Here is a 26,783-nt window from a genome sequence, read left to right as displayed (position 1 = left end):
TCTAACTCAGTTTTATGGTTAGTTTGAAACTAGCATGTTGCATTTGAATTTAACCACTGTCCTCCTTTATCGTAACAATCTTAAACTATTATTTAACTTGTTTCTCAGACCACACTGCGAGCCTCTTGGGAATAAGGACAGTATCTTCTTCCTATTTGTCATGTCAGGAGTCTATCATAACTATTAGCTACAAGTAACAACTCAAAACGATTTTTAAAACAAGAAGCCTAGAAGGAGGTGTTTCTAGGTTTGAATAATTCTTCAATTTACTTCCATTTCTTGTTGTCAACTTAAGAATCACAAGGTTCATAAATTTTGAGTGGAGAGCTTTATTTCTTATAAAAGGTTGCAGCCTGCAGGCTGGCCATCCCACAATCTGGGAAGCATAGCCTCTGTCAGAAACTGGAAGCAGGCATTTTAAAGAAGGAAGAATGAGATGGATTGGCTAAGTGTACATATTCAATAAGTTATAGTGCCTCCCCTTTGTGACTACGTATATTCACAAAGGGAGACACTCATATGCACAATAAGCAAACATGCATATTACCCATGTACACTTTCGGGTGGAGACTTCAATTTACATGCACTAAAATTAAGCTGTATACTTCAAAAGGTGAAACTGAAAACACAGAGGCATCCTGTGTGCATCCTCTGTAAATCAGCCACAACTAGTCCATGGTGGTCACTTACCAGAAAGAAATGCTGGTCAGTTGTGTTGTTAAAACCACAAAAAAAAGGAGTCCAGCAAGTCTTTCGAAAGGACTAGTTCCTGTTTGACTCTTAGGAAAGAAAGTCTAAAGGCAATTAGCAAGGGAAGAAGTATAATGAGGTATGTCTGACCGCCTAACCTGTCATGGCTGGGAACTTAGTTTTTAAGGTTTTTCTGGGGTCCCCTTGGCCAAGGGGAGTCCATTCAGTTGGCTGTGGGGCCTAGGATTTAATTTCTATTTCTCACTCCTCTGCTGTGCACAGCAGACCAAGTTGTCTCCTCAAACTATCTCCCTACCCTCAAAGGACCAAGATGGCCACCAATGTTCTAGGCCTTACATGGAGACATGACAATGCCCAGCACCAGAAGAGAATTATTTATTTCTGAATACAACTTTTATAAGATGGTAGGAAAAGTCTATTCCAGAAGTCCCTCTGCAGACTTTCCTACATGTTCTATTGGCTAGAAGTGTGTCACAGACATGTTGATGAAAAATGCCAAACTGTGTAAAATATTTGAAGAAGTTTATTCTGAGCCAAATGTATGGACAATGACCTCAGGAGGTCCTGAGAATATGTGCCCAAAGTGGTTGGGTTACGCTTGATTTTATACACTTTAGAGAGACAGAAACTACAAGCAAAAATATAAATCAATATATGTAAGGTTTACATTGGTTTGGCCTGGAAAGGCATCTCAAAGTTGGGGGGTGCAGGGGGAAGGTTCCAGGTCATAGGAGGATCCAAAGATTTTCTGATTGACAATTGGTTGAAAGAGTTAAGTTTTGCCTAAAGAGTTCAAGTCAGCAGAAAGGAAGTCTTGTAGTTAAAATAAGGGGGGTTATGGGAGCCAAGGTTCATGTTATGTAGATAGAGCCTCCAGGTAGCTGACTTCAAAGGGAATAGATGGTAAATGTCTCTTATCAGACATTTACCAGCTAAATCTCTCCTGGATCAGGAAAAGATATGGAAAGGGAAGAGGATTCTCTAGAGAAAGTAAATTTTTTCCACAAGAGACAGCTTTGCAGGGCCATTCCAAAACATCTCAAAGAAATATAGTTGGGGGTAAAAATACTTTGATTGCCTTTAGGGCCTGTTATTTGTCATGCAATATGACCAGAGGCAGTTTGGAGTTGGTATCTTATTGCTATAAAGAGTCTATTCTGTCAGTCTGAGGATTGCTATTTTAATATTAACACTGGTCAGTTGTGCCTAAACTCTACTTCCTTCATAACCTGAACTAGTTTTTCAGGTTTCTTTGGAATCCCTTGGCCAAGAGTGGGTCCATTTAGTCAGTTGGGGGGGCTTAGATTTTATTTTTGGTTTATAGCCCCATCTCTGACAAAGAAAAGGGGATAGCCAAAACCTATTAAAACCGTTTGTGTGATTCACCCCATGGAGGTGGGCTTAGAGCTGAGGCTGGGACTAGACTTCCCTGAAGCTTATGGCAAAGAGAACCATGCAGAGAAGAACTGAGAAAAGAAAAAACCTTTATCTGAGGGATGTAAGTCTTTAAAAATTATCAGGCCCAATGAGACAGCAATCACATTCTACTCCCCTGCAAACACCTGTTTAGCTATGTATTCATTTCTTAAAACTGCTTGCTATTGCCACAAGTAGCTATAAGCATACCTAATAATGTAGCACCAGACACCATGACCCACACTTTATAGTTGAACAATGTATAGCAAATCAATAGCTTAACATACTTAAATATACATTCTTGGCAATGGAACTGCCTCTTCTTTCCCTTTAAAATTCCACTTGTAACTGCTGCTAATTGGAGTGCATATTCATGGCAACTTGAATCTGTGCTCCCAGGTTGCAATCTTCCAGCTTGACCCAAATAAACTCTTTACTTACATTAATTTTGTCTCTGCTTCTTCCTTTAGGTCAACAGAACAGAATTGGAATCCTATTATTTAGAAAAAAATGGGGAAATTGTAATTAGACAACAGACTACAGTGTCTGCTACACATAAGTACTCAGAATATTATAATCAATGAATAAATGTTTGTTGGATGAATGAATGGATTTCCACACAAAGAAAACATAAGGAGGCTAGGAGGTCCAAGATCAAGAGCCTGGCAGATTCAGTGTCTGGTGAAGGCCAACTTCCTGATTCATAGACAGCCATTTTCCCCCGTGCCTTCACATGGTAGAAGAGGTAAACAGCTTCCTTAGACCTCTTTTGTAAGGGTACTAATTCCATTAATGAGGGTAGCCCTCATGACTTAATCACCTCCAAATGCCATCACCTTCAGGGGTAGGATATATGGAATTTAAAGAGACACAGTAATTCATGAACTATACATTATGTCAACCTTAAATGATGAGATTCAGAAAATACAATTAAGTATAGAGTTTATTCCAGCCCAAAGCTTGAGAATGACCTCCTGATGAACAGCAGTTAAAAGTGGGGTGTAAAGAAAAAAGAAGAGGCAATTCCTAAATTGTTACCAGGAATTTACATTGAAATAACATAAGCTATTGATTGGCTATTCATTTTTCTTTGTATCACAAAGTTCAGGAACATGAAGATAGTGGGTGAGGCAGCTAGTCAGGAACAAAATGCTTTTACACAATTGCCCCTGGGCATGGGTTGGAAGAGGCATGACTGAAGTTCCATACTCATGACTCTCTGGACCTGATACATTTTGCATATCTCACATAGCTCAGACTACTCTGAGTTCTTTTTCTTTTCTCATAAGAGAAAATGAGTATGCCATTTGTGATTTTGTTTCTTCTCAACTCTAGATTCATCCTTCATTGCCTGCTCTGTTAAAACAGAGCTATGCCCTTTGAGTAATTTTTCTTTACCAGATGGCATGATGTTAAACTTTGTCAGTGGACAGCACTAGAGAGACATTGCAAAAGAAAAAGGTTTCCTTCCTGGTGGGCATGTGTTCCCTCTGCAGGCTCCTGCACCAAGGACTGCTTTTCTGGGTCCTACTAAATGGGCAACTTCAACATTGTCCAGCCAGGTCCTGTAACACATGTACCCTCTTCAGTATTTGGTTCCTGCAGTACAGAGCAGCAGCAGCACCCAGTGACCAACAGTTTCCTTCCCACCACACCCCACCCCTCCTTCAGGCAGTTTTGCTACCAAGTGCCCCCAGTGAGACACCTTACCATGAACAGCTTTCCCAGAAACCTAAGAGAAAGATTTCTGCAAAGTTCCAGAGGGAAGATTTCCAGCAAGTTCTGTCAGCATGGCACTACAGTAACTTCTCTGCCATTCAGTGAGACACAGCTGTGTCTTCTTCAACAAGGTCTGGATCTCAGTCCTGGGGGGCCTCTTCCTTGGGTGCTCCAGCTCAGCCCCAGGGGGGAGTAGCTGTTATTCCTGTTGTCTTAGTCAATTCAGACCGCTATAACAAAATATCATAAACTGTTGGCTTATAAACAAGAGAAATTTGCTGGGCACAGCGGTTCACGCCTGTAACCCCAGCACTTTGGGAGGCCGAGGCAAGTGGATCACCTGAAGTCAGGAGGTCGAGACCAGCCTGCCCAACATGGCGAAACCCTGTCTCTATCAAAGATGCAAAAATTAGCTGGGCACAGTGGTGGGTGCCTGTTAATTCCAGCTACTTGGGAGGCTGAGGCAGGAGAATCACTTGAACCCAGGAGGCAGAGGTTGCAGTGAGCCGAGGTTGCACTATTGCACTCCAGCCTGGGCAACAGAGTAAGACTCCGTCTCAACAGAAAAAAATAAAATCAAAAAATTGAAGGGAAAAAAAAAAAGAGAGAGAGAAATTTATTTCTCACAGTTTTGGAGGTCCAAGATCAAAGGCCTGGCAGATTCAGTGTGTGGTGAAGGCCAACTTCCTGATTCATAGACAGCCATCTTTCCCCATGTCTTCACATGGTAGAAGAGGTAAACAGCTTCCTCAGACCTCTTTTGTAAGGGTACAAATTCCATTAATGAGGGTAGCCCTCATGACTTAATCACCTCCAAAGTCCCCACCTCCAAAGTCACCACCTTCAGGGTTAGGATATCAACATGTGAATTTTGGAGGAAAACAAACATTCAAACAATAGCACCTATATTCTTTAGAGGTGACTTCGCTTCTTACTAGCCAATCACTTTTACTCCAGTCCTTAGTTATAGTTAATAATTCTTTATATTAAACTCTTCCTGTTCAAATAACTGTGGTCTCTATCTCTTGTGGTTTCTGTATCAGATTGGACCTTGACTGATACAGAGAGTAATAGCAAAGAATCCCAGACCCCACTATAAACTCAGAAAAATGATTTAGATAAGATCAGATTGATTTTACTTTCAGTTCAACACATAATTACACCAACAGGTCTCAAACTTTTTTGTCTCAGTACCATTTTACACTTTTAAAAACTACGGAGAAACTTAAAGAGCTTTTGTTTATGTGGATTATATCTATCAATATTAAGAAATTAAAACTGAGAAAAATTTAAAACACAAGATACACAAGCACACATTTCATTAGGTATCAGATCAATGATATCATTACATATCCATGTAGCATCTGGAAAACTCCATCATACATTCATGAAAGAGGGAGACTGAAAAAGGCAAATAATATTTAAACCTTGTTTTTAAATAGTTTTGACCTTGTGGACCCCTTGAAATGGTCTCAGATACCCCCGGAGGTGCCGGTATCACACTTTAAGAACAATTGATCTATACTAACATTATATAAACACAATAACTAAGACCTATGAAGGGAAAGTATAGAAAATATGGTCCTTGCCCTCTCAGAACTGCTTAGTTGAAAATGCAGAATATATACTCATGAAAGAGTAAAATAACAATTCAATTCTGTATGTAATAAACTATCAGTAAGTTCTATCATTCAGAAAAGTGCTGTAGTTCAGGCTGATAACAGGCTGGAGTTCAGCAAAAAGAAAAAATGGCTTTCATTTTGTAAAATTCACCCTCCTTATACATTAGTTATAAGGAGAAAAAACATTTCCTTTATGTACAAACCCAAGTTCCAGAACAAGCTGAAGATCTCTCAAAACACAGCAATGATTGGCTAAGACACTAAACACAGCCACAGAGCTAAGGAAGAGAAAAGAACCAATACGAAGAATCTGATAGACTCCATGAGATGAAGCCCTTTCATGGTGCGTCCTTAGTTACATTGACATAAGGAAACATGTCCAGGTGTGGTGACTCACATCTGTAATCCCAGAGCTTTGGGAGGGCCAGATGGGGGGATCCCTTGAGGCCAGGAGTTCAAGACTAGCCTGGGCAACATAGTGTAGACCCCCATCTCTACCAAAAAAATGTAAATGTCAACTGGGCATGGTGGCACACACCTGTAGTCCTAGCTACTTGAGAAGCTGACATGGAAGGATCACTTGAGCCCAGGAGTTTGAGGCTGCGGAGAGCTATGATTGCACAACTGCACTCAAGCCTGGGTGATAGAGCAAGACCTTATCTAAAAATAAATAAATTAGTCTGGGTGTGGTGGCTCACACCTATAATCCCCGCAGTTTGGGAGGCCAAGGTGGGTGGATCACTTGAGGTCAGGAGTTCGAGACCAACCTGGTCAACGTGGTGAAACCGTGTCTCTACTAAAAATACAAAAAAAAAAAAAAAAATAGGTGTGGTAGGACACACCTTTAGTGCCAGCTACTCGAAAGGCTGAGGCAGAAGAATGGCTTGAACCCTAGAGTGGAGGTTGCAGTGGGCCAAGATCATGCCATTGCCCTCCAACCTAGGTGACAGAATGAGACTCCATCAAAATTAATTAATTAATTAAAAAATATATAAGAAACCTAAACTCTATAAACTGTTTCTTGCTTTAATTATTTTTCTTTATACATTTTTGATCTTTCAATTTCTTTTTATTCTTGCCTGTGGCCTCTATGAATAATTTCTAATGTGTCTTGACTGAACTAAGCAGAAAGAAGACTTGTTTACTTCTAGGCGAGGAAAGTTAGGGAAGTAAGAATACCCCTAGATAAATGTGTAGTGGTGACATCAGTTAATGATCTCGGAAAACAGGGCGATGAGGCCTAGAGCAGGAGGGAAAAAAGAGGAGAGGTAGATGTTTAGTGGACAGAGAGAAGCTGGAGTGAAAGTCAGCTGCCCTAAGGCCAGTCTGAGCATGTGATACATTCAAAGCAAGCTCAAATTCAATTGCAAAAAGTTTGGAAAGATGAAAATTTTTACTAACAATCTCACAGAAATGCCGAGGGAGGAATTATATACATATTAACACAGCAAAACTTCCCAAAAATCCTCTTTACCGGTCTCTTTCCCTAAAGTTTCCCTGAAAAGCTGCCCAAATAACTTCTCCCTTGCTCACCAAATTCTCAAGTTTCTTCCGGTTTCTCATACTCACCATCCTCTCCCTCCCCCGCAATTCCACCCCCACCCTTCCATCAAGGCCATTTACCTTCCTTGGCTATTACTTCAGACCTTTCCCCCAACACACAAGAGAATAATTTAACCTTTTTCTTCTTCTTTTTCTTTGGGTGGGTGTGTGTGTGTGTGTGTGTGTGTGTGTGTGTGTGTGTGTGTATGGATTTTTTGTTTGCTTGTTTTTTGAGGGGGTTTTTGAGACAAGGTCTCACTCTGCCACCCAGGCTGGAGTCCAGTGGTGTGATTTCGGCTCACTGCAGCCTCAAATTCTCAGACTCAGGTAATCCTCTTGCCTCAGCCTCCGGAGTAGCTGGGACTACAGGTGTGCACCACTAGGCCTGGCTAATTTAAAAAATTTTTTGTAGCACCAGAGGTTCCCACTATGTTGTCCAGGCTGGTCTTGAACTCCTGGGCTCAAGCAATCCTCCTGCCTCGACCTCCCAAGTGGTAGGATTACAGGCATGAACCACCGTGCCCAGACTAACCTCCTTCTTAACCCAACATAGATGGAGAGATAAGAAATGAAGGCTCCTTCCTTCAGTGGGTGGGAGAAACCGAAGGGAGAAAGACTGAATATTCAAACTTTAATATTTTTTTCCTTTCAAACATTTTTTTAATCAACATTTATTCATTAAGTTGCTAGACACAGATAATGAAATGTGGTCCCTAACCTGACATTATGGAATATCCATCCCCATTACAACCTTCTTTTTGCTCTTTCTTTGGAATTCCTTTCCAAAGGGAATGATTCCCTTACAAAAAGTAATTTTTTGCTTAATAAAGTGATTATTTTACAGAAATTTTCCATGGAATACTTTTACATGGTTAATTTCCCTCAGGCATTTAAACTATGATTTCAATCTCAGTCTTTATGAGAAAGAGGGGTAGATGACTGTGGCTTCTAAAATTCCCTTTGAAACAAAGTCAAAGGTATTAAGAAAGTTATCTCAGGGGCACCTTGCTAATAAATCATCATCCAAGGGTTTTGAATAACTCAAAAGTAAAAAAATAGATTTTTCTGCCATATAACCAGTTGTTATAAAATACCGTCGACAAAGAACTGTTGAATTATCTCTGTATATTTAGCCACAAATAAGGGGAGAAAGAGTAATAGAGAAGCATCTGAACACCACAAATTTATGCTTAGTAAACGGAAATTATTTTGAAAAAAAAAATGAAGAGTAAGGGCATTAAAAATATAGGCTGGGTGCCATGGCTGACACCTATAATTCCAGCACTTTGGGAGGCTGAGGCAGGTGGATCACTTGAGGCCAGGAGTTCAAAACCAGCCTGGCCAACATGGTGAAACCCCGTCTCTACTAAAAAATACAAAAAATTAGTTGGGCACAGTGGTGCATATCTGTAATCCAGCTACTCAGGAGGCTGAGGCATGAGAATCACTTGAACCCAGAAGGCAGAGGCTGCAGTGAGCTAAGAATGCACTACTCCACTACGCTACAGCCTGGGCAACAGAGTGAGACTCTGTCAAAAAAAAAAAAAAAAAAGCAAAAACAGCCTGAGCAACATAATGAAACCCTGTCTCTACAAAAAATACAAAAATTACCTGGGCATGATGGCACCCATCTGTAGTCTCAGTTACTCAGGAGTCTGAGGCAGAAGGATCTCTTGAGCCCAGGAGGTGGAGGCTGCAGTAAGCGTGATCACACCACTGCACTCCAGCCTGGGGCAACAGAGTGACAACCTGTCTCAAGAAAAAAAAATGTATATATATATACACACATACATTATATATATATGTATATACACACACACAACTTATTAATCCATATCTTTATTAGTCGCCTATTGCTGAATATCAAATTACCCCCAAATTTAACCATTTAACAAACATTTATTACCTCCTAGTCTCTATAAGTCAGGAATCCAGGTGCAACTTAGCAGGACCTTTCAGTTCAGGGCCTCTCAAAAGGCTGCAGTTGAGGCACCGGTCCTGTGTCTCTCACAAGGCTTTAGTCAAGGTGATGGCCCGGGTCATAGTCACCTCAAGATTTAATTGGGATAGGATCCACTTCCAAGCTCATTCAGGGGTTGTTGGCAAGATTCAGTACGTCATGGGTGTTGAACTGAAGACTTCTGTTCCTTACGACCAGTTCGCCTCTGAGAGGCCCCTCAGGTCCCAGATGGCCATCTCTAGAGGGCAGTGCCCAGCATAGAGGCTGGCTTCATCCAAGTGAAAGTGAGAGAAGACAAGAGAGCAAGCAAGATAGAAGTCACAGTCTTTTGCAACCTAATCACAGAAGTGGCATCCTATTATTTTTTTCTGTGTTCTATCAGGTAGAAACAAATCACTACATCCAGCCAACACTCAAAGAGAGAGGATTACACAGAGCTTGAGTACCAAGAGGTAACTTTTGGGAGGAATGGATATGTTCATTGTCTTGATTGTGGTGATGGCTTCACAAGTGTGTATATAAATCAAAACTTATCAAACGATTGACATACAATAAACTGCACTTGCATTATGTGCAGTTTATTGTATGTCAATTATATCTCAATAAAGCTGTTTCAAAAATAAAGCATTGTTTTATCTGTGTGCAAAACTGAGGTTCTTTAAAGCAGAAACTATTTCAATAATTCTGTCATTTCACCTTAAGACCTCTAAAAAAACAAAGAAAATAAAAAGTACAGGGTCTAGCATGGTGGCTCATGCCTGTAACCCCAAGGCTTTGGGAGGCTGAAGTGAGAGGATTGCTTGAGCCCAGGGGTTGGAGGTTACAGTAACCTCCACTGCACCCCAACCTAGGCAGAAAAGAGAGACCTGGTCTCAAAAAAAATAAAAAAATTAAAAATGTAAAAAATTAAAAATAAAAAGTTTGGACTTGATGATTCTACGGAAAATGGAAAAAGATAAAAATAATAATAATAATAAAAAATACAAGGTTGTCTACTGCAACCTATAAGAAAAATAGGACTTCAACTATCAGGAAAGACAAAGTATCTTTCTAATGCAGTGGCTCTAACTTTAGCATGCATTAAAATCACTTGGAGAATCTGCATTTCTAAGTTTTCAGGAAATGTTGATGCTGCTGGTCCAGAGACCATACTTTGAGAATCACTGTTCTAGTTCATCAGCAATAAACAACTAGAAATTGGGTCAGAAAAAGATAGCATTTACAAATATAACAAGCTCCATAAAATACATAGAAATAATCCAAAAGAAAAATATACAAAACCTATATGAATTTAAAAAAAAATAGTTAAGGGCACACAAGAAGTTCTGAATAAAAGATATACCATGTTCCTAAGTGAGAAGATTCAATATTTAAAAATTTTTAATTCTCCTTGAATTAATCTATAAATTTAGTTAACTCCAATTTTTTAAAGTCTCAAAAGGACCTTTTACAGAATTTAACATGTTAATTCTCAAGTTCAAATGGAAAAGGAAATACATTAAAAAAAGTCAGTAAGGTTTTGGGCCGGGCGCGGTGGCTCAAGCCTGTAATCCCAGCACTTTGGGAGGCCGAGAAGGGCAGATCACGAGGTCAGGAGATCGAGACCATCCTGGCTAACACGGTGAAACCCCGTCTCTACTAAAAAATACAAAAAACTAGCCGGGCGAGGTGGCGGGCGCCTGTAGTCCCAGCTACTCGGGAGGCTGAGGCAGGAGAATGGCGTAAACCCGGGAGGCGGAGCTTGCAGTGAGCTGAGATCCGGCCACTGCACTCCAGCCTGGGCGACAGAGTGAGACTCCATCTCAAAAAAAAAAAAAAAAGTCAATAAGGTTTTGAAAAAATGAGCAATGAAGAGAGGCTTGTCCTAGCAGGTGGCAAAACATGGAATAAAACTATGGAAATTGGCCAGCCTTACACCTATAATCCCAACACTTTGGGAGCCAAAGCAGGCAGACTATTTGAACTCAAGAGTCTGAAAACAGCCTGGGCAACATGGGGAAATCAAGTCTCTACAAAAAATGCAAAAAATTATCTGGACATGGTGACATGTACCTATAGTCCCAGATACTCAGGACACTGAGGTGGGAGGATCATTTGAGCCTGGGAGGTTGAGGCTACAGTGAGCCTTGATCACACCTTTGCACTCCAGTCTGGGTAACAGAATGAGATCCTGTCTCAAAAAAAAAAAAAAAAAAACAATGGATATTAAAACGGTGTGGTATTGGCTGGGCCTGGTGGCTCATGCCTGTAATCTCAGCACTTGGTAGGCTGAGGCAGGTAGATTGCTTGAGCTCAGGAGTTTGAGACCAGCCTGGGCAACATGGAGAAACCTCCCTGTCTCTGTCAAAAATACAAAAAAATTAGCTAGGTGTGGTGGTGCACGTCTGTGGTCCCAGTTACTCAGGAGGCTAAGGTGGGAAGACTGCTTCAGCCTGGGAGGCAGAGATTGCAGTAAGGCAAGATCATGCTACCATGCACTCCAGCCTGGGTAATGGAGTGAGACTCCCTCAAAAAAAAAAAAAAAAGTGTTATTAACTTAGATATAGATAAATTAATATATATAATAAATAAGCCCAGAACATAACCATTTTTATCTGGAAATGTTGTTTATGATAAAGTGACATTTTACATCTCAATAAATTGAGATGAAACACGTGACTTTTTGGAATAAATAAAGTTAGATCTCTGTTTCTATCACTCTGCATCAGTTAGCCTTCTTTATATTGCAAGCAATTGATGATCCAGCCCAAACTGCCTTACTCAACAAAGGGCCCATTTAACTGAAAGACCCTGAAATAGAGCAGGCTTTAGGAATTGCTTGGAGTTAGTAGCTAAGTACTGACATGAAAGACATTGGGGTTTTTGTTTATTCACTTGTTTTATGTTTTCTTTTTCTGCCTCTTCATTCTGACATAGGCAGTGTCAGCTGCTTCCTAAGACTTCAATGGCTGCCGAAGTTGCCAAGCTCCAAATCTTCACACCAAATTGCCCCGAAGGAGAAAAATACTGTCTTTTGGTAGCTCCCTTATATGAGAAGAAGAAACCCCCTCTTCCAGCAGACAGCCTCTCTTCCTGTCATTGGCTCAAACTATCGGCTTGACATTCCCTAGCATGCCATGATTTGGTTTACACCTGAAACAATAATAGACTTATCTGAATAAATCTGTGTGAAAAGAGGGATGGAGGCCGGACCTGGTGGCTCATGCCTGTAATCCCAGCACTTTGGGAGGCAGAGGCGGGTGGATCACTTGAGGTCAGGAGTTCAAGAACGGCCTGGCCAACATGGCGAAACCCCGTCTCTACTAAAAAGACAAAAATTAGCTGGGCGTGATGGTGCATGCCTGTAATCCCAGCTACTCCGGAGGCTGCGGCAGGAGAATCGCTTGAACCTGGGAGGCGGAGGTTGCAGTGAGCCAAGATGGCGCCATTGCGTTCCAGCCTGGGTGACGGAGCAAGACTCCATCTCAAAAAAAAAAAAAAAAAAAGGATGGGAATTCCAGTTGATCTAAAACAACAGGGCTCTCTTTTAGCGGTAAGGATGTTGTCAATTTCAACCCACTACCCCAAACAAAAGACATGCTTGTTACATAAAGGAGAGGAGGAAGGAACAGTCCTAATATCTACTATGATGATATATCAGAATAAATTCCAGATGTGTTTTAGATCCAAATTGTTAAAAACAGAGAAACGGGATATTCCAGTCTCAAGGAAGTAGAGCATAATTCTCACTCCTTAAGTGTGGGCTATACATAGTGACTTCCTTTAAAACAATACAGTATGAAAAGGGGGAAAAAGAATAATAGAGAAATATTCTCTCAGTCAGGTGATCAAGGTTAACCTCAGTGGCGTTAAGTTGCTTGATCATGTATACCTTTCATATGACACGATGGTCAGTCTGGGCAACATGGTGAAACCCCATCTCTACCAAAAATACCAAAAAAAAAAAAAAAAAAATTAGCCTGGAGTGGTGGAGTGCGCCTGTAGTCCTAGCTATTAAGGAGGCTGAGGTAGGAGAACTGCTTGAATCCGGGAAGCAGAGAATGCAGTGAGCCAAGATCGCACTACCACCCTCCAGCTTGGGCAACAGAGCTAGACCCTGTCTTTAAAAAAAAAAAAACAAAAAACCACGATGGGAAGAGCTTTTTACAAAAGCTCTGTGATCTTCCTCCCACAAACACAAAACTCCAGTCTTGTTATGAGAAAAACACTGGATGAATCTCAGTTGAGGAGTAGTCTATGAAATATCTGACTAAAACTCTTCTAGGTTAATTATCAAAAACAAGAAAAGTCTGAGAAACTGTCACAGACCAGAGGAGGGCAAGGAAATGCTAGAACTAAATATAATGGGGTATCCCAAATGTATCAGGGACTCCTGGAACAGAAAAAGCACATGAGGTGAAAACTAAGGAAATATGAACAATGTATGGAGTTCAGTTAATAATGTCAATACTGGTTCATTAATTATGACAAATGTACCATGCTAATATAAGATGTTAATAAACAAGGGAGATTGGATTTGAGGTATATGAGAACTCTCTGTACTATCTTCACATTTTTGTAAATGTACAAATATTATAAAATTAAAATCTTATTTAAAAATTTTTAAACAAATTAGGCCAGGCACAGCAGTTCATGCCTGTAATCCTAGCGCTTTGGGAGACCAATGCAGGAGGATCGCTTGAACTCAGGAGTTCAAGACCAGCCTGGGCAACGTAGGGAGACTCTGTCTCTACAAAAAAATACTTTAAAAAAAGCGAGGCATGATAGTGCATGCCTGTGGTCTCAGCCACTTGGGAGGCTGAGGTGGGAGGATCACTTTGGCTCAGGAGATAGAAACTGCATCGAGCTGTGATTGCACCACTGCACTCCAGCCTGGGTGACAGAGCAAAGCCTTCTCTCAAAAATAAATAAATATCCCCAAATATAAAAGTTTTGGTAGAGTATAGTGGAATATTTTTATAAACTTGAGATAGAAGACCTGATAAGCAAAATGTAAATACTCAAAAAACAGAAAGGAAAAGTTGAACAGATTTGACTACATAAGAATTGAAGACTAGGCCAGGTGCAGTGACTCACACCTGCAATTCCAGCATTTTGGGAGGCGAGTCAGGCAGATCACTTGAGGTCAGGGGTTGGAGACCAGCCTGGACAACATGGTGAAACCCCATCTCTACTAAAGCTACAAAGCTGGGCGTGGTGGCTTGTGCCTATAATCCCAACTACTTGGGAGGCTGATGCAGGAGAATCACTTGAACCCAGAAGGCGGAGGTTGCAGTGAGCCAAGATTGTACCACTGCACTCCAGCTTGGGTGACAGAGCAAGACTCTGTCTCAAACAAACAAACAAACAAAAATTGAAAACTTCCACTACAGGAAAGACAATAACCACAGTTAATAGATACCTACCTAAAGCCAAGCCCAGTGGCACACGCCCACAGTCCCAGCTACTGCGGAGGCTGAGGTGGGAGAATCACTTGAACTCAGGAGTTTGAAACCAGCCTGAGCAACAACATAGCAAGACCCATCTCTAAACATTTTTTTAAGTTAATTAAAATAGATATCCAACAGAATGAAATAAAAATATTTGCAAGATATATATATAATAGACAAAAAAGAATTCATATGTAGAACACATAAACAGATAAAAGGAACTAATTAGGAAAAGATAGACTGGACAAATGGGCAAAAATCTAAACTGATAAATTTATAGACAAAACACAAATGGTTAGTAAACATGAAAAGATGTTCAACTTCACCAATAGTCAGGAAAATGCAAATGAAAGTAACAATGTTTTTAAGTCATCATGGGGAGGAGAGGAGGGAAGGAGAAGAAAAATAAAATTAGAAGGATAGTATGTAATTGACACTGGGAGCAACTTCTGTTTATCCCTTTGAAGAGCGTAAGATTAAAAATTGTATCCAGACAAAGTGGCTCATACCTGTAATCCCAAAACTTTGGGACGCCGAGGTGGGAGGATTGCTCAAGTCCAGGATTTGGAGACCAGTGGGGTAACACAGAGAGATCCAATGTCCACAGAAAGTTTAAAAATTAGCGAGGTGTGGTGGTGTACACCTGTAGTCTCAGCTACTTGGGAGGCTGAGGACAGAGGATCACTTGAGCCCAGAAAGTCAAGGTTACAGTGAGCCATCAACATGCCACTGCACTCCCAGCCTGAGTGACAGTGAGACCCTGTTTCAAAAAAAAAAAAAAAAAAAATAGAAAGAAAGAAAGAAAAAGAAAAGAAGGAAATTGTATAGCTGCTTCAAGACTTCAGGAAGTCCATGAAAGACAAGTCGTAGGCTGGGCATGGTGTCTCACGCCTGTAATCCCAGCACTTTGGGAAGCCCAGGCAGGCAGATCACTTGAAGTCAGGAGTTGGAGACCAGCCTGGCCAACATGGTGAAACTCTGGCTCCACTAATACAAAAATTAGCCAGGCGTGGTGGCACATGCCTGTAATACTGGCTACTCGGGAGGCTGAGGTAGAGGAATTGCTTGAACCCAGGAGGTGGAGGTTGCAGTACGCCAAGAGATGTGCCACTGCCCTCCAGCCTAGGCAACAGAGCAAGACTGCCTCAAAAAAAAAAAAAAAAAAAAAAAAAAAAAAGACAAGTTGTAAACTATGCTGCAAAGCTTAATATAAAACTTAGTGAAGTAGAAACAAATTATTCCTACTTTTGTTTTGGAAAATATATGTGTTTGTTTTTTGAAATCATCTCACCTCACTGCAACCTCTGCCTCCCGGGCTCAAGCGATCCTTCCACCTGAAGCTCCAGAGTAGCTGGGACCACAGTTGTGGGTGCCTTCACCACAACTGGCTAATTTGGGGGTTTTGTTTGTTTGTTTTTTGGTAGAGACAGGGTTTCACCATGTTGCCCAGGCTGGTTTTGAACTTCTGGCCTCAAGCAATCTGCCCACCACAGCCTCCCAAAGTGCTATGATTACAGGCGTGAGCCACCATGCCAGGCCAGGAAAATATCGATATGCTTCTTCGGTTGGGAAGGTGGCACCCAAAGCCTTGTTCTGTAATAAGGCAATATGTAAACAGGCAGCCGGAGTCAGAACTGTAAATGTATACCGTGTAAGTTCCAAATGTCTTTGGACCCTAGGAAGAGATTTGGTGACGTACTAAATAGAAGCAGAATTACATTTTACTACCATACTGTTGAAGCAGATTCAAGGAGACGTTAAATGGTCTTATGGCTAGGCATATTTTAAAACTTATGTTAAATGTTACCTTTTCTTCAGACTCAGCGCTGGCAATTAGTGGCTAATTAATCTTTACTCTAAGTCTGGGAAGCAGTTATTTTTATAGAAAAAAGTATAGTTGTGGAAAAGTTTAGGGAGTAAGCCTTAGTAGGAGAAAGCCTTGCTTTTGGCATGCAGCCATGTCCAAGCTCGACTTCTTACCTGAGGACACTACATTCTAGGTGTGATACCTAAAAAGAAATAATTTGCCTCATATGATTTGGTTGCAAAGTCATGACAAGGCCAGGCACAATGGCTCATGCCTGTAATCCCAGCACTTTGGGAGACTGAGGCAGGAGGATCATTTGAGCCCAGAACTTCAAGACCAGCCTGGGAAACACAGTGAGACCCTGTCTCTACAAAAAAAAAAAAAAAATTTGAGATGGAGTCTCGCTCTGTTGCCCAGGCTGGAGTGCAGTGGCACGATCTCAGCTCACTGCAACCTCCACCTCCCGGGTTCAAGTGATTCTCCTGCCTCAGCCTCCCAAGCAGCTGGGACTACAGCTAATTTTTGTGGGACTTTTTGTTTGTTTGTTTTTTGTTTTTAGTAGAGACGGGGTTTAGGGGTCTGGAACTGCTGACCTCAGGTGATTCGCCCACCTGGGCCTCCCAGAGTGCTAGGATTACAGGCATGAGCCACTGTGCCCAGCCAAAAAAAAAAATTTAATTAGCCAGGTGTGGTAGCACATGCCTGTGGTCCCAGCTACTCAGGAAGTTGAAGTGAGAGGATCACTTGAGCCTGGGAGGTTGAGGTTGCATTTGAGCCCAGGAGGTTGTGCCACTGCACATCAGCCGGCGCAAAAGAGACCCTGTCTCAAAAATAATAATAATAAAGTAATGACAAGCATCAAATATGGATAGGGTTAATTTACATTTACTCCACCAATATAAGAATACTAGCAAAAGAGGATGTCCCTTCAGGTTTCACAGAAACCATATTAATATTACTAACAGAAAGTACTGACATTTTATAGTAGGAATTTATAATAGGAAGTCATTCATACAATCATATAGGTTGAAACTATAAACATTTAAGAAGGGTTTGAGTATTATTATCATCATAGTTATCTCTAGTATTTTCACAGATTATGGATCCATAATGAGCTTTTTTTCTTTAAAGATAAAGAAATATCTAAATATTTTGGAATTGTTATAATGGTGAATAACCACTTTTCCCCCATGAAGCCCCATTTTAATCTTGAAGACTGCTTCTTCCTGGTCAGTATTCTTATCACCACCACCACCACCATCATATCAACAACACTTACCCAATACTTACTCTGTGCTAAGAGTTTTATATGAATTTTCTTATTATTAAGTATTTGATTGTTTAAAAATGCAAATACTTGTGAATGCCATTACCAGTTTACTCAAGAGCGGTAACCATGAAGCAAAATCCTTCAGGAACAGAACACAAAATATAAACCTCCTGGATTGAAGGGAAGGGAAAGTGACATGAAAGATGGAAAACAAGGCTGGGTGCAGTGGCTCACGCCTGTAATCCCAGCACTTTGGGAGGCTGAGGCAGGTGGATCACTTGAGGCCAGGAGTTTGAGAGCAGCCTGGCTAACATGGTGAAACTCCGTCTTTACTAAAAATACAAAAATTAGCCAGGCATGGTGGTGCCTGCCTGTAATCCCTGCTACTAGGGAGGCTGGGGCATGAGAATCGCTTGAACCCAGGAGGGAGAGGTTGCAGTGAGCCAAGATCGCACAACTGCACTCCAGCCTGGGCGACAGAGCAGCCCTCTGTCAAAAAAAAAAAAAAAAAAAAAGAAGAAGAAGAAGAAAGAAAAGAAAAGAAAGAAAGATGGAAAACATAACATGTTTGTTGTGTTTTTAACTGGCTCCTTTTTATAAAATGCCTTAGGGATAGTCATCAAAGAACCTATTGAATACCTAACAAGTGCAGAACAGTATCCTAAGTGCTTTGATTAAATATTTGTTTTTTACTAGAAATGTATAGTCTTCTGCTATGGTCTGAATGCTTGTGTCCACCTAAAATTCATATGTCGAAATCCTCACCCTCAAAGTGATGGCATTAAGAGGTGGAGCCCTTGGGAGGTGGTTAGGTCATGGAGGTAGAACCCTCATGAATAGGATTAGTGCCCTTGTAACAGAGGCCCCTCACCCCTTTCACCATGTGAGATCACAGCTAGAAGGCACAACTGATGAACAAGAAAGTGAGCCCTCACCAAACACTGAATCTTCCTTGATCTTGTATTTCCCAGCCTCCAGAACTGTGAGAAATAAATTTCTCTTGTTTGTGGTATTTTGTTATAGCAGCCTGAATGGACTGAGACATCTTCATTCAAGAAAACCTATGAAATATAGAAAGTAGTAAGATAAGTAAAATAATATAATATCAATAGGTATATGTACACCAATAGGTATGCATACAAAACACAATTGTTTTGAATCTTTTGATTAAAGTTTTAATTAAATCTTGCCATTTTCAATTAACATTATATCATAAGCCATTTCCACGTTATTAGTCTTTGTAATCATTACCTTAATTGTTCACCATGCTTTATAATAATTTACCTGCTCTATTTAAAAAACTTACTTTAGGCTGGGCATGGTGGCTCATACCTATAATCCTAGCACTTTTGGAAGGCCAAGGTGGGAAGATTGCTTGAGCTTAGGAGTTCTTACTATTAGAGAATATGAGAGGAGGTCTCACTATGCTGCCCAGGCTGGTCAACACAGTGAGATCTCCTCTCTACAAAAAAATTTTAAAAATTAGCCAGACATGGTGGCACATACCTGTAGTCCTAGCTACTCAGGAGGCTGAAGCGGGAGGATGGCTTGAGCCTGAAAGATCAAGGCTGCAGTGAGCTGTGATTGTACCACTAAACTCCAACCTGGGTGACAGAGCAAAACCTTGCCTCAAAAAAATATTTTGTGTCCAGTTTTTTACTATTATATACAATGTTACAATGTAGATCTTTGTACAGAATCTATTTTGTGTTTAGAATTATTTTCTGGTGCCGGGCGCGGTGGCTCAAGCCTGTAATCCCAGCACTTTGGGAGGCCGAGACGGGCGGATCACAAGGTCAGGAGATCGAGACCATCCTGGCTAACACGGCGAAACCCCGTCTCTACTAAAAACACAAAAAATTAGCCGGGCGAGGTGGCGGCGCCTGTGGTCCCAGCTACTCGGGAGGCTGAGGCAGGAGAATGGCGGGAACCCGGGAGGCGGAGCTTGCAGTGAGCTGAGATCTGGCCACTGCACTCCAGCCTGGGTGACAGAGCGAGACTCCGTCTCAAAAAAAAAAAAAAAAAAAAAAAAAAAAAAAAAAAAAAAGAATTATTTTCTGGTATAAATGTCCATAAACAAAATGACTGGGACAGCTCACATATGCAGTGCAAAACTTTTGATATGTTACTATCAAAAATGTCTTTCCAAGAGATATTTTCATATACTCATTTGGAAACATGATTTTTTTTTTTTTTTTTTTTGAGATGGAGTCTTGCTCCATTGCCCAGGCTGGAGTGCAGTGGCGTGATCTTGGCTTACTACAACTTGTCTCCCAGGTTCAAGCGATTCTCCTGCCTGAGCCTCCCAAGTAGCTGAGATTACAGTCACCCACCACCACACCTGGCTAATTTTTGTATTTTTTGTAGAGATGGGGTTTAGCCATGTTGGCCAGGCTGGTCTCGAACTCCTGACCTCAAGTGATCCACCCACTTCAGCCTCCCAAAGTGCTGGGATTACAGGGATGAGCTACCATGACTGGCCTGGAAACATTAATTATTAAAGACTTTTTGGAGGATAATTTTGTAACATATTTCAGAATAAAAGTGCATATACAACTTGATTCGGCAATCCATTTCTAGGAATCTTTCCAACAAAAATTCTTACACATATACACAAACATGGATATAGAAGAGTTTTGTTTTAGCACTCTTTGAACTAGGAAGAAGGTTGGAAATAACCTAAAGGGGAAATAAATTGTGTTATGGATATACTATATTATGGAATATATAAAGCTGTTAAGAATGCAGTGGTTGTGTATTGTCATAGAAAGATCTCTTAGAGAGGTAAGTGAAGGAAAAGCTAATTAATGAACAATCAGAATTACTTCATTTTTTAAATTAATGATTACAGCTGAAGATGCATTTAAAAATTAAAATTTAATCTAATTAAAAATTTTTTTTAAAGATGCAAAAAAAAAAAAAAAATAGGGATTACACAACTGTGGCTGAGACCACTAGTTGTCCCACTGAATCCATCTTCCCCTTCCTCCATAGTAATAAAGTACCAGTTAGCTGGCCACATTTCCTAGCTGTTCCTGTAGTGAGAATTGGCCTTGTGATTAAATTCTGGCCAATGAGGTGTAAGCAGAAGTATTTGTGGCAATCCTGGGACTCTTCCTTAAGAAACCGCTGGTACATTTTATCAACTAATTCTCGAGATCCTAAAATGGCAATTACTTATTATCGTGGATCTGCGGGCAGCTGGGGCAACTGTGCTCCACATGCTTTAACTTTGGAGCCCAGGCTGAAGGGGCAGCAGCTCACTCAGGAATGCTCTTCTCATGACAACAGCAGCATGGGCAGGAGGGCAAACAGAACCGTGGAGGTTCCTGAAGGCCTGGGCTTGGAACTGCCACTGACCACAGTAAGTCACATGGCCAATCCCAAACCCAAGAGGCAGGGAAGTGTGTCTATGATGAAGCCATGGCAAGATGTCAGTGGAGGTACGGTAAAGAAGTAGGACAATTAAGGTCCATAATATACACTTTCCTTAAATGTATTAAGTTAATATTCTAGGGTTACATGGTTACTATGTATCAGAGCCAGGAATTCAAACCTACCTCTACTAGATCCAAAGCCCATGATCTTTTAGTCTCACCACTATGCACTTTTGTGTTTTTATTCTGTTTTCATTCTGATAGAATAAATTGTCCCTCATTACTCAATTTTTTAATTTTTTTTTTTTAACAGAGTCTTGCTCTGTTGCCCAGGCTGGAGTGCAGTGACATAATCTTGACTAACTGCAAGCTCCACCTCCAGGGTTCAAGTGATTCTCATGCTTCAGCCTCCCTAGTAGCTGGGATTACAAGGGTGCACCACCATACTCAGCTAATTTTTGTATTTTCAGTAGAGTCAGAGTTTCACCATGTTGGCCAGGCTGGTCTTGAACTCCTGACCTCAAGTGATCCACCCAACTTGGCCTCCCAAAGTGCTGGGATTACAGGCATGAGCCACCACACCCAGTCTTTAAAATATTTTTCTTTGTTATTATAGTGTGTTTATGATTGCAAATAAACTTAAAATCATTTTGTCAAATTCCCAGAAATCAAACAAGTAAGAAAATAAACTAATAACAAATAAGAAAACAAACTGGAATTAGGCTGTGTGCAGTGGTTCACTCCTGTAATCCCAGCACTTTGGGAGGCCAAGGCGGGCGGATCTCAAGGTCAGGAGATCCAGACCATCCTGGCTAACATGGTGAAACCCCATATCTACTAAAAATACAAAAAATTAGCCGGGTGCGGTGGCGGGCACCTGTAGTCCCAGCTACTCAGGAGGCTGAGGCAGGAGAATGGCGTGAACTCAGGAGGCGGAGCTTGCAGTGAACCGAGATCGCGCCACTGCACTCCAGCCTGGGTGACAGTGCGAGACTTGGTCTCAAAAAAAAAAAAGAGAAAACAAACTGGAATTAAATCTATAACTTGGGAAGTACTGACATCTTTAAAACTATTTGTTTTCTTTAAAAGGAATATGTTGTGTCCATCCTATCAATTTGACTTATGTAGGCCTATCTTGTTAATATTATTCACAATCCTTTTGGATCTCTTAGCTATTTCATCATTTTACCTATAAATATTAATAATCTTGTTGCTTTCAAAATTTAAAATTCTTATTTCTGTTTTCTGCCTTTTTATGTTGGATAAAATGTCCAGAAGAAAGTTATTGGGAGTTTTCTCACCAAAAAGGTTGCTTTGTTTTGTTTTGTTTTGTTTTGTTTTGTGACAGAGTCTCGTTCTGTTGCCCAGGCTGGAGTGTAGTGGTGCGATCTTGACTTGCTGCCATCTCCACCTGCCAGGTTCAACTGATTCTCCTGCCTCAGCCTCCTGAGTAGCTGAGACTACAGGTGTGCGCCACCACGCCCAGCTAATTTTTGTGTGTGTGTGTGTGTGTGTGTGTGTTTTTAGTAGAGATGGAGTTTCACAATGTTGGCCAGGCTGGTCTCAAACTCCTGGCCTCAAGTGATCAACCTGCTTCAGCCTTCCAAAGTGCTGGAATTACAGGTTTAAGCCACTGTGCCCGGCCACCAAAAAGTATTATGATGACACTTTAAATGATCTTTTTTTTAAAATCACAGTAAAGAAATAACTTCTTTTAAACTTTTTTTTTTTTTTGAGACAGAGTCTTGCTCTGTCACCCAGGCTGGAGTGTAGTGGCACGATCTCTGGCTCACTGCAGCCTCAACCTTGCAGGCTTAAGCAATCCTCCTATCTCAGTTTCCTGAGTAGCTGGGACCACAGGAGTGTGCCACCACCCTCAGCTAATCTTTGTATTTTTTTGTAGAGATGATGTTTTGCTGTGTGCCCAGGCTGGTCTCAAACTTCTGGGCCCATGTGATCCACCCACTTCGGCCTCCCAAACAAAGTGCTGGGATTACAGGCATAAGACACTGTGCCCAGCCTTGGAAAATAGTTTTGGGGGGATGCTCTTATTACATTTTGCCCAAACCATTCCTGGGGCTTCAAATGGTAATGAGTCCTCCAATTCTGCAGCAAGCACATAAAGGACAAGAGTAGACGACAACATCTGCCTGGGATATTTGGCCAGAACTGTCCTTTTGCTAAGAGAAGATTTTTACACTGCAAGTGTTGCAGAGATTTGCTACATTAAATAAACAACTATTGGCGAAATTTTTGTGGGAATATATTTTAAAAGCACTCAACCAAGAAAAGTGAAACACAATTTTAGATTGGGCTGAACTTGTTGATAAGGATGCACTTACCAAAAGTGCTGCATCCAAAGTGCTGGCTTAAGCAGTTGGGTGTCTAACTGGATTGGATAAGGCAAATCAGGCACCAACTTGGGCCCTCATTAAAAGATGCAGAGATGCCAAAAGTCCCTTGGCATATATATGGGAAGGAAATTAAAGGCTCCATGAGATAGGAATGCTGGAATAGATTCATTACGAATGTCCTGCTTTGCACATACATAACTGTTGCCTCAAGAATGACTGAGACTGCCAGATGCAGTGGCTCACACCTGTAATCCCAACACTTTGGGAGGCCAAGATGGGCAGATGACCTGAGATCAGGAGTTCAAGACCAGGCTGGTGAACATGGTGAGACCTCCATCTCTATTAAAAATACAAAAAATTAGCCAGGCATGGTGGTTCATGCCTGTAATCCCAACTACTTAGGAGGCTAAGTCCAGAGAGTCTCTTGAAACGGGGAGGTGGAGGTTCCAGTGAGCTGAGATCACACCGCTGCGCTCCAACCTGGGCAATAGAGTGAGACTCCATCTCAAAAAAAAAAAAAAAAAAAAAAAGGACTGAGATGGAATTTCATCCATGACCTTGAGACCAGTGCTGTTGAGGGGAATTTCAGCATCTTACAGAAAGAAAATATTCATGACCTATTTTCTGAATGTTGGAAATTGCTGGTGGGAAATACTGCAACTGAAATGCATTTGCTAGTTTCAATTTGCATAAGGAGAATCTTGGGGTTATAGAGGTAAGATAGCCTTCCTCAACAGTCAGAGCCGAGCGTACTTGATTATGACAATAGGCTGTAAGACTAGCTTGGTAATCGGAATGAGTTCACCCTCAGAGATATCTGGCTATGCCTATCTGAACACAGAGTTTCCACAAAATTCTTACTTAATTTGTGTAACCAAAATAGACCAATGTGACCTGAGGCAAGACAGTAGAGAGTCATGACTCTTCATGCAATTTCCAGAGCTGAATTAACAAATTCATAGCACTTGCTTGAATGGAAGTCTAGGTACTGTGTTATAACAGCAAAGGTTCCCTTTCTTTGACTATTACTCCTAGACAGTCCTAATGGGAATTTAATAGGGTAACTGTGTTTTAGGATGAGAGGAAATAAGGCTTTTTGGAAACTCTTAGATACCTGCTCTGGGCTACTAGCTAGTTCTGGTACACATAAATCACCAGGAATTACCTGTCAGAGTGAGGATGTACCTGGGTCACTTTGACTGGATCAAACTTTAAACTCACTCATTCTGTGAATTTTTTCAGTTCCTGTGTTGGATAAACATTCTCCACAAGTGGCAAAAATCTCCAGACTTTTTTCCTATGAAGTAAGAATTATTGTGATAGGAAGAACCAAATGGAAGACCCTGGGGTTTCTTCTCCCTATTAAAATGATAAATCAAAGGCAAGGATATATCCCGGGGAGAATTTAAGATGTTAATGCCACTGTTTGTGACCTATCCAATAGCAATATTTACTTGCTAAACAAAATGCCTCTTTAAAGTTTATTTTATTTTAGAGGCAGGGTCTGTTCTGTCACCCAGGCTGGAGTGCAGTGGCAAAACCATAGCCTTGAACTCCTGGGTTTAAGTGATTCTCCCACCACAGCCTCCTGAGTAGCTAAGACAAATGTGCCACTGCACCTGGCTTAATTAATTCATTTTTTTAAAGAGGCGCAGTCCCATTTTGTTGGCTAGGCTGGACTTGAACTACTGGGCTCAAGCGATGATACTACTCCCACTCGGCCTCCCAAAGTGCTGGGAAATAGGTGTGAGCCACCACACCCAGTCTCACCTTTTTTAACTTTAAAATTATAAAACAGCCATGGGCTTCAAGGAGACTAAACTCCTTCCCATTACATGAGAATAAATCTTAATTAGACTATGTCCAAATTTAAATAATTTCATTATCTTTGCAATAATTGGTTCAGATATGACAATATGATGTCATTCTAGCCAATAAGATGAGAAGAAAGGAAATAGAAGAGAACACAGCCTGCAAAGGGGCTAGAAGTATTCCAACACAGCTTGGTTTTTGTGTGTGTGTTTTTGTTTTTGTTTTGAGACAGAGTTTGGCTCTGTTGCCCAAGCAGAAGTGCCTTGGTGCAATCTTGGTTCACTATAACCTCTATCTCTTGGGCTCAAGCCATCCTCCCACCTCAGCCCCTCCAGTAGCTGGGATTACAGGCCTGCACCACCATGCTCAGCTAATTTTTGTACTTTTTGTAGAGATAGGGTTTCACCATGTTGGCCAGGCTGGTCTCTAACTCCTGACCTCAAGGTATCCTCCTGCCTCAGCCTCCCAGAGTGCTGGGATTACAGGTGTGAGCCACTGGTCCCGGCCCCAACACAGTCTTAAAGAATGTCAGTGATTATTGCTAGCATGATCAGATGGTTATTCCAAGTGCAGCTGCTCTTCTAAATACGTAACGGGGCAAAATACTGCAGCCTCAGTCACTGGTATACAGCTTTGGAGCTAGGAAGTGTTTTTTCTACTTCCCAACAAGCAAAGTACACCAAAAGCACTTTGATGCCACGTGACAAAAACTGACAATGGTTGGAGCAGAGCATCCCAGTGGCAATGACTTGAGATTGTCACTTAGTTCCTTCTGGATCCCTGGACTTGCTCTGGTTCTTATCCTCTCTGAGACCCTATTCGATAGTTTTTGCCTTGATTCTATGGCTACATCACAGGCCTCTAATAACTTTCTTTTTTTACTTAGAGTTCATTTCTGTTACTTGCAAGAACCCTGCTAGATGTACCTACTTATTTTTTTAAACTACATATTTATTTCACAAAGTTTTTGTTTTGCATTCAGTTTTATAATATATTTATCAATTTTAGGTTTTATGTGCTTACTTGATTTTGTTACATGTCAGCAGTTCTTTTCTACTACAACTTCCTCATTCTTAAATTCTTCAGTTTTGACAAATCTCTCAATGTAATAGAGCTCATCTTTAAGAAACTTTTCAGACAGAACACATAGATGGTCTAATTCTGAGACCTTTTATAACTGAGAATGCCATTCTTTTGACATCACACATGACAGCACTCCAACCCTGTTTCTATGGGTATTGCTTTATTTTTTTTATGGTATTTGGTGTTGCTCAGAAGCCTGAGGCCAATCTGATATTTTTCCACTGAAAATAAACGTTTTTCCATGTTCATATACTTAGAAGTTTTCTCATATGTTTTGTTATTATTTCTGCTTCCTTTGTTATTTTTACGTTCATAAGTTCTACAAAGTTAGTCTGGACTCTTGCAGTTGCTAATGACAGAAAATCAACTTAAAATTGATCAGCATTCAATTGTGGACAAAAGAATTCATTGAAGTCAGTTTAAGCAGAGAGGTACTTACCAAAGTGTATTAACTTGCTGCAGAATGATTGGAAGACTTGTAGCAGGAGGCTGGACTTTCAGGAACTCCTGGAGCTACATTGAAATCTACCTCAGCAAAATTGCTGCTACCACTGCCGCTGCACCACTACTGACTTAAAGACCGGCTGCCTTTAAGCCATGGTCAAGAAAGCTACCAGAGTAGGAAGTTACTGCTGTCACTGCTGGTTGCACAGAGCTAGGAACTGACTAGACATCAGAGCT

At 41.0% G+C, this 26,783-nt stretch overlaps 1 long non-coding RNA gene across 1 annotated transcript; it reads right to left on the bottom strand.

Moving 5' to 3' along the window:
- Nucleotides 1-580: 580 nt before the first annotated feature.
- On the bottom strand, nt 581-26,154 carry LOC139355797 (uncharacterized). The gene is made up of 3 exons (XR_011606856.1): nt 26,043-26,154; nt 24,373-24,504; nt 581-2,620 (listed from the first exon to the last, which is right to left on the bottom strand). It is a non-coding gene; the product is annotated as an uncharacterized lncRNA (long non-coding RNA).
- Nucleotides 26,155-26,783: the final 629 nt, after the last annotated feature.

This window comes from Macaca nemestrina, chromosome 8 (genome assembly GCF_043159975.1).
Source record: "Macaca nemestrina isolate mMacNem1 chromosome 8, mMacNem.hap1, whole genome shotgun sequence".
In the NCBI taxonomy this organism is placed as follows: Eukaryota; Metazoa; Chordata; class Mammalia; order Primates; family Cercopithecidae; genus Macaca; species Macaca nemestrina.
This window is presented reverse-complemented; position numbering and strand designations above follow the sequence as displayed.